The sequence below is a fragment of the Ricinus communis genome, chromosome 9 (genome assembly GCF_019578655.1).
Source record: "Ricinus communis isolate WT05 ecotype wild-type chromosome 9, ASM1957865v1, whole genome shotgun sequence".
Classification (NCBI taxonomy): Eukaryota; Viridiplantae; Streptophyta; class Magnoliopsida; order Malpighiales; family Euphorbiaceae; genus Ricinus; species Ricinus communis.
Window position 1 is genome coordinate 21,896,961 of NC_063264.1, and position 8,196 is coordinate 21,905,156.

At 39.4% G+C, this 8,196-nt stretch overlaps 1 non-coding gene across 1 annotated transcript; it reads right to left on the bottom strand.

The window, feature by feature from the left end:
* Positions 1-303: 303 nt before the first annotated feature.
* Positions 304-410, bottom strand: LOC112535511. The gene has a single exon (XR_003079627.1). It is a non-coding gene; the product is annotated as a small nucleolar RNA R71 (small nucleolar RNA).
* Between the last annotated feature and the right edge of the window lie 7,786 nt (positions 411-8,196).

The window sequence follows — 8,196 nt, forward strand, 5'->3', positions numbered from 1 at the left end:
ATTTATGTGACCAATAATTTTGAGATAAAGGCCAATGTTATCCAGATGATCCAGCAAAGTGTGCAATTTGGAGGATTGCCCAGCGAGGATCCCAATGCACATATCTCTAATTTTTTGGAGATTTGTGACACATTCAAGATAAATGGAACAACTGATGATGCCATTCGGCTGAGATTGTTTCCATTTTCCTTGAGGGACAGAGCAAAGAGATGGCTGCAATCTCTTCCATAACAAACAATTACTACCTGGAGGGCGTTGGCTGAAAAATTTTTATATAAGTATTTTCCTCCCGCTAAAACTGCTAAACTTAGAAATGACATATCTTCTTTTGTGCAGTTTGATGATGAAAGCATGTACGATGCATGGGAGAGGTTTAAGGATCTTTTGAGATGCTGCCCACATCACGGATTGCCAATGTGGATGTAGGTTCAGACCTTCTACAACGGGTTGAACCTTGCAACGAAGGCGGCGGGCTCGAACACGATAGAGGAAATGGCCATGAACAACTATCGTTGGCAATCCTCTAGGAGGCCGAGCCGGGAAGGCAGGGAGTGGTCAACCAAGTGGACTCTACAAGCAACCTTGGCACCAAGTGGAGCTTCTAGCCAAGAAGATCGACCAACTCAGGATCTTGGGTTCATGCAGTGACGTTGGTTGCAAGTTTTGTGGTGGCCCGCATTACGGTCGACATCTGCGGGAGGTATATTGCTTCATCCTCTACTACTTTTCCATCTAATTCGCTATGTCTTCCGATGTTGAACATGTTGATTATATGGGGAATGCCTTAAGGCAGCAAAATGATCCTTATGACAATACATACAACCCTCGGGTGGCGCAATCATCCCAACTTGATTGGAGGAACAATAACGCTTAGGGTCCACCTGGTTTTTAGAGACTTCATCGGCAACAACATTCATTTGGGCTGGCTCCTCTACCGGAAAAGAAGTCAAATTTAGAGGAGCTTATGATGAAGTTTGTGATGTCTACGGAGATGAGGTTCCAAAGAACCGATAGTGTACTTAGGAACCGGCAGGCCTCGATTCGAACTTGGAGACCCAGGATTGGCCAAATCTCTAAGATGTTGTCCGAGAGGCGGCAAGGAGAGCTCCGAGCACCGGAGTCTAACTCGAGGGAGCACGTGAACGCCATCACTTTGCGTTCAGGTAAGTTAGTTTCGAGCTCCTTCTAAGCCTGTTTTGATGACGCCACTATTGATGTGCGAGTTAAGGCAAGCAATAAGGTTAGGGAACTACGAGGGACAAAAGGTGAAATCAATTCCGGTCAGGGAATATCAACCTAAGATTCCTTATCTTGCTAGAGCTAAACAAGCGAGCGAAAGAGCGATTCGATAAGTTTTTAGATATTTTTAGACAGCGCATATTAACTTGCCTTTTATTGATGCATTGGGCAGATGTCAAGTATGCTAAGTTCTTAAAGGACATACTTAGCGGAAAAGGAAGTTGGAGGAGGTCGCCTATGTTCGACAATGAGGAGTGCTCGGTGTTTGAGCAAGTTGCCGGAGAAACATCACGATCCAGGGAGTTTCACTATTCCCTGCACTTTAGGTAATTTGTGTGTTGATGATGCATTAGGCTGATTTGGGGGCTAGCATAAATGTCATGCCCACTAGTTTGTTCAATAAGCTAGGTTTGGGGAGGCAAAATCCACTAGGATGTGCATTCAATTAGTGACCAATTACATTAAGCTTCCTAGGGGAATTGTGGAAAATGTGCTAGTTAAGGTAGATAAGTTCATATTCCCTGTGGACTTTGTGGTTTTGGATATGGACAATGAGCATGGTGTACCATTAATTTTGGGGAGACCTTTCCTTGCCACGGTAGAGCTAAAATAGAGCGTATTTGAGGGGAAGTTAGAACTTAATGTAGGGGACGGTATGTCACTTTTAGTTTACCCTCATTTGATAGTTCTTCCATCGACCATGTTCATGCCATTTGTTGTATTGATGGAATTGATCTTGCATGTAATACACAACCACAAGATGTACAAATGGATGATGCTATACATATTTCTTCCCCTACTAGTATGTGTTATTTATCTGAAAAAAATAACTTGTATCAATATGAGACTTTGTGCTGTGATAGACCCGAGAAGGGTAGTTGCAAGTTTGTCTTTGACAGGTCACTTAGCCGGAATTCGGAGTGGATGAATGGACATCCCAAATCGGTCCAGAGAGCACCCCCTTGGTCATCTACTGCACACATCGAACCTTTTCATTGCACTTATATGCCTCGAGCCCCAACTTACATTAAGCCTACCTTCTTAATTTGCCCGCGATGCAGGAATGCTGATCCAGAGTCCAACTAGACGACTCGAACAAAAAGAAGCGCCTTCGGGAGGCATTCTCGAATCTATTTTTGCTATCTGAATTTTTGGACATTTTTTATTTTATTTTATGTAGTCATTTGCAGTTAGATATTTCAGTCTGTTTTTAGTAAGTTTGATTTTGAGGAGATGCTATCTTATTGAACCTTTTACTAGATGTTGCTTGGAATGTGTTTATTCTTGAATTTTGCAGGAGTTAGCCTACTTGATGCTCGTACGTAATTTTGAGGACTAACATATTTTGAAGTGTTAAAGTACACATCAAGGCGATTATCTAGTAGACATTCTAGTTTTTATCTCTTTTGCCGTCTTATTTTTCTCTTAGTTTTCTAATTTCTTTTATGGACTCCCATAATTAGCTTCATTTCACGTATTTTATTCCTTTTATTTTGGAGTGCCTACCTTGTTCACACCGAGGACGGTGTTTTTCTGAAGTGTGGGGTAGGTACTAGTAGATTTGTCGGTACCAATTTTATCTTTGCTATTTTTATCTTGTTTTAATATCCCTTATTGATTGAGTCCATTCATTATTCTGTCCTTATCTTGAGTTTTGTTTTAATCGAGTAGTTAATGATTTTCTCCTTTGAATGGATTCCCTTATAGCTTTTATCGAACCTTGATGGAAGAAGGCAATGAACGAATCTCTTAATTACAATCCAGCCAGGTAAAACTGGTATTTTCCTTAAATTCTTCCATTTTACTTTATCTTAGATATAGAACACTGTTAATATTGTTGCTTATTATTGTGATTGACTGTTTAAACTTTGGTTTGAGAATTCATGCAATTTTAACCCACTCAAATGGTGAGATTTTGAGCCAATTGGTGCATCACTATTATGCTCCCTTTTCTTTCATTAGTGAGCATTGTACAGAATCTCTGTTTCTAGAACTTGCTTTACGATATCTTTTGAGATTACATGAATTGTCAATAATCGTGAGATGATTTGGGCACTTAGGATTTACACAATTTTGCCAAAAAGCCTAACCCTGTTTTTCCCTTAGTGAACTAATTTTGAGCCTTAACCTTTCCTTTCGTGATAATAATAACAGTGACATTCATTTTATCACTTCTATTCATTTGACCATTCTTTCTACCATTGTTGATGGAAATTATGTAAGTTTATGCTGCATTTTATTTTGGATCAATCTGCAATCATATATTTCACTAAGTTGCTAGATTTTTCATAGATGCTCCCTTCAATTAAAAAAAAAAATTTTGATATTTAGTCTTATTGTATGTGTCAATAACCAACAACCCCTACATAAGCTGTTGTAATATATATACATAGTATATATATATTCAATAAAAAAAACAAAAAGAGTATTAATTTAGTTCATTTTGAGCATCATCTTATTTTTAGAGCAACTTAGTGTTCATTTTGGTACAACACTTGATCCTTCGTTACTTTCTTGCATTACTTGCTTAACTTCCAGCAACTTGTAGCCTACTTTCCATATTTATACGTACCCTACCTTAACCCCATTACAACTTGGCTCAAGATCCTTTGATCATGATTATTGATTATTTCGTAGTATTGGAGATTGGATCTATAAGCAAGCCTATGTTAAGCACTTTTTCTGTATTTTTGTGTTAAGAGCTTGGCGATCTTCTTTCACCTATATACACTTGTGTGTTTTGAGTGACATCTTGTGAGGCATGGTTCTCAATTTCTCAATTTAGATGGTTTATCATTTTAACTTTAGCAACTTTATTAAGTTTGTTCTCTCTCTTAAGGATTTAGTGATTTGGGGATTTTGGGAAAAATCATTATCGAGTTTTGAAATTTGTTTTGAGCTAACCTCCTGCAATGCATTTGATTGAGTTATTTGGTATCTGTTTGAGGAGTGAGTTGTTGATTGCTTGAGGACAAGCAAAAGTTTAAGTGTGGGGTAATTTGATAAGCATCATACTACACATGTTTTCATGCCCTATTGTTTATATTTTTATGCATGATTATCCCGTTTTATGCTAGAATCACCTGTCTTTTATTTTCTTTCTCGTTTCAGGTCATTTTCAAAGGACACCATCAATAATCGAGGGAAATACGTGTGATTACGGACCAAAATCCATCAAATTGGGTGAGAACTAGCACCCCGAGGGTTGAGCATGGCACGGACTCCGTGCTGAATTACCAAGAGGCTATCCCCAATTGTGCCATTTCGGCCACGACTTAGTAGCCACCACGGCCTCCAAGACTGTGGTGGCTCAAAGACCGGCTTGGGCACGGCTTGGAAGGAGTGACCTTCGGACTCGGCGTCTTGAATCATCACACTGGACTCGGCGTCTTTGAATCATCACTGACGGACTCGTGGTCTTTGAATCATCTGACACTGGACTCGGCCATGCTAAATCAACTATATAGGCAATTTTGAGTTCTTTTGGAGGGAGATGAATTTTGGACTCAATTCCAAGACACACACTTAATCAATTGTTTCCTATACCTCAATTGTAGACCTTGAGAGATCAAATTCATCAATTGAATGAGGGATTTCACTTGTTCCAACATCGAATTAAAGATCAAGACAAACTTTGGGAGCATTCAAGAGGCAACTAGGGTTTGAGATTTTGAATTTGCAATTTTAGGGTTTTTCATTCGGCTTGAAAGAGAAGGGTGTACATGCCTTTAATTTTCTTTTCCTTATTTTGTTCCCTAATTGCTTTAACCATGAACATTACTAGCTAGATCTTTTGAACCCATTGGGGTTCACCTTTGTTGATGGATTATGCTTAATTGTTAGTTTTATAATTGTCATTCTTGCAATCTTCTTGCTATTTAGTAATAAAAGTTTGATTCAGTTAATTTGAGATGTTGAATTAATTGTTTATTGGGTTGTTTCTTGACATTGAGAAATGCTTGTTACAACTGGACATTGAATAGTAAGGACTAGTAGTTAACACTTAGAGATAAGGTTAATTTACTCGCCGGATTAAGAATTAATAACTCTTAATAGTTTTAAATCATACTTAATGCTAATCTGTAGTAATCCGATAGGAAGAGATTCCATTAGGTTAGTGCAGGTTTAGGAATTCGGTAAGCTCGAGAGAGGAACCGGGATTCAATTTAGGATTTAGGCACGGGTAAGCAAGATCAGCAATCCATAAAATCCATCTTTAGAATTCCATCACTTAGGCTCCCTTTTGGGTTTGTTTCTCTCTTTGTAATTGTCTTTTGATTGTCCGTTGTTCTTTATTTACTTATTTGCACTTATAACCATTAGCTGGTACGTTAGAACTTTCACACCCTATTTCAGACTAGATAACATAGCAACAGTAGTAACTCTAGGTTCACCCGATCTCCAGGGATACGACCTTGATACTCACTAGTGCTAGGCTGCATCAGTAGGTTCACTGCCTTAGGTGTAGGTTGCATAAAGAGCCCATCATGCAACTATAAGTGAGAAACCTTCAACAAATCAATTATAGTACCCAGTTAATCCTAGGAAACTTTGTACTTCTGCAACATCCATTAGAGTTTCTCACTTTACTATAACTTCCAATTTATTTGGATCTACCTCTATGTCATGTCTAGAAATGAAATTTCCCCAAAGACCATATTATCTAACCAAAACTCACATTTGCATAATTTAATATACAATTGTTTTTCCCTCAAAGTCTGCACATGATTCTCAAATGTTTGTCATGACCCCATCTATGGGCTCGTGACTGACACTGGGGAATGGGTAGGCGTAAGGCCACCGAATCCCGTAGTAAGCCTGACATTTACTGACTTAAATACATCTCATCTCATTTAATATTATTGATGCCACAATTTATCGAAACCATTAAATTTTACATAATTAATTCGGTCTGCCAGAAGAATTAGGCGAGACCTGAAACTACAAAGAATTACAACAGATAAGTCTATTAATTCTACTGCGGAGAATCTAAAATTTTACAAGTTAACATACCAAATAAATTACATTACCCGATGATGAAGGAGTCGGGTTACTAAATAAGAGTCGCGGGAAGACTAACAGTCATGGATCTGAAAAATAGTAAAATTTAGACTGTCAGTCTCGAGAGTGAGTCAAAATCATATATCTAAAAACAGTTGCAAACACTTCAATAATACATTTATTTAATTTGAAATAAATACTAAGTCATGCAAAAATAAACGTGTCATGTCATGCTTAAATTAACTAAAATAATTTCTTACACACTACGGGACAGAGTACTTCAGTAGAACCCTAATCCCAACACTAACATCTCGGTCAATCTCAACACTGACATCTCGACTAATCTCAACTCTAACATCTCGACTCTCTCATTCCAACAGAACTGGCACCCAAAGAGCAAAGCTTGACCAGAGTCCTTAATTCTAGTCCGGTCACTTAATGTTCACTATCAGCCTTAGCCTTTCGACTCTCTTATTCCAATAAGACTGGCGCCTAGAGAGCGAAGCTCAACCGGGAACCTTACCTCTAGTCTGGTTACTTAGGTTTCCAAATAAGCCAGCGTCCAGAGAGCAATGCTCGACCAGGGACCTTTACTCCAGCAAACACACTCTACTAAGCCCAGAGAGCGATGCTCAACTAGGGCAACTCCTAAACTTTCCTTTTAAATTTACCATTTTACCCATTTTCCATCACTCACAGATTTATACCGGTGTACTCATCAAAATACTATGTTCTACTGCTGTCCCATCCCGAGTCAACACAAAATCGATAAATTCAGCAATGACGAACATGATATATATGAATGGTAATCAAAAAGCATGATATATATATGAATAATAATTAAATGAATAATTTAGAATTGCAATCAATTAATCTCGATAACTATTTAAAATTGTGCATGACACGTGCATAACAAATATATGACTTTAACTCACTACTTTGGCGACCTTCTAACTCTGCTCCGGTGCCTCGGTTTGAGCGAGCCGAACAAACAGATTATCTAATCACGAAAAATAATTTGTTAATAATACTGAAACAATTGACAATTAACCTTTCCTAGGACTGACTGTCTAAGAATCTCGATTCAGGTAAATTCTACCGAAAATTCGGCAGAACCTCCCTTACAATACGGACATTTACCCCCCGTAAAACGGGTCCAGGACATGCTAGAAAAATACTTCAAATAATCAATAATTTAATACAACAGGAGTCGGGTCCCCAAGACTTCACTATTTTTCCCGACTCCCCCACACAGCACAATTCACGACTATGGCAAGTAGCTTGACAAACAATTATTTTAACTCACAAATATTTTTTAGTACACAACACAATTCAATAAACATATAATTATACCAAATAATTTCTAAAATTAACGGGCAATAGAAAATTACCGAGACGCTTGATCGCTCGGTCGACTTGCCTCCAGCCGTTGGAGTCCGATCGACGATCCGAACACACCATCGTACTCAAAATGGCACGCTGATGATGATCCCAGCTTCTGATTTTCTGATCCGACCCCTGATCATCCGAAGAAATTTACGGACGATATTGGCCGTCGATTTGTAAACGGAGTCTGATCGCCACGAAATCGATGTCATTGCGAAGCTTGAGCTGAGGGGAGTCTGGATATGTCCTCTAATCATCCATCTCCCGCCGGAGCTCGCCGGAAAAGCCGAAAAACACCGGCTGCCCCCTACTTTCTCTCTCCACCGGATCTTCCATCTCCGGCCACCATTGGCGTCGCCGCTGCTGCCAAAAGGAAGCTCTCATCGAGGGGAGCTGATCGCCACCAAGATCAGCCGATAAGGCCGCCGGAAACAACCGAAATGGCGTCTGGAAGCCACTACCCCTTTGCACGATTCCCTGCACAGCCATGGTGCCATGCTTCATGCCAATCGGCCCGATGCACCGCCGCCGTCGACGGATGCACACCTCGGCCTTCTTCTTCCTCTGGCC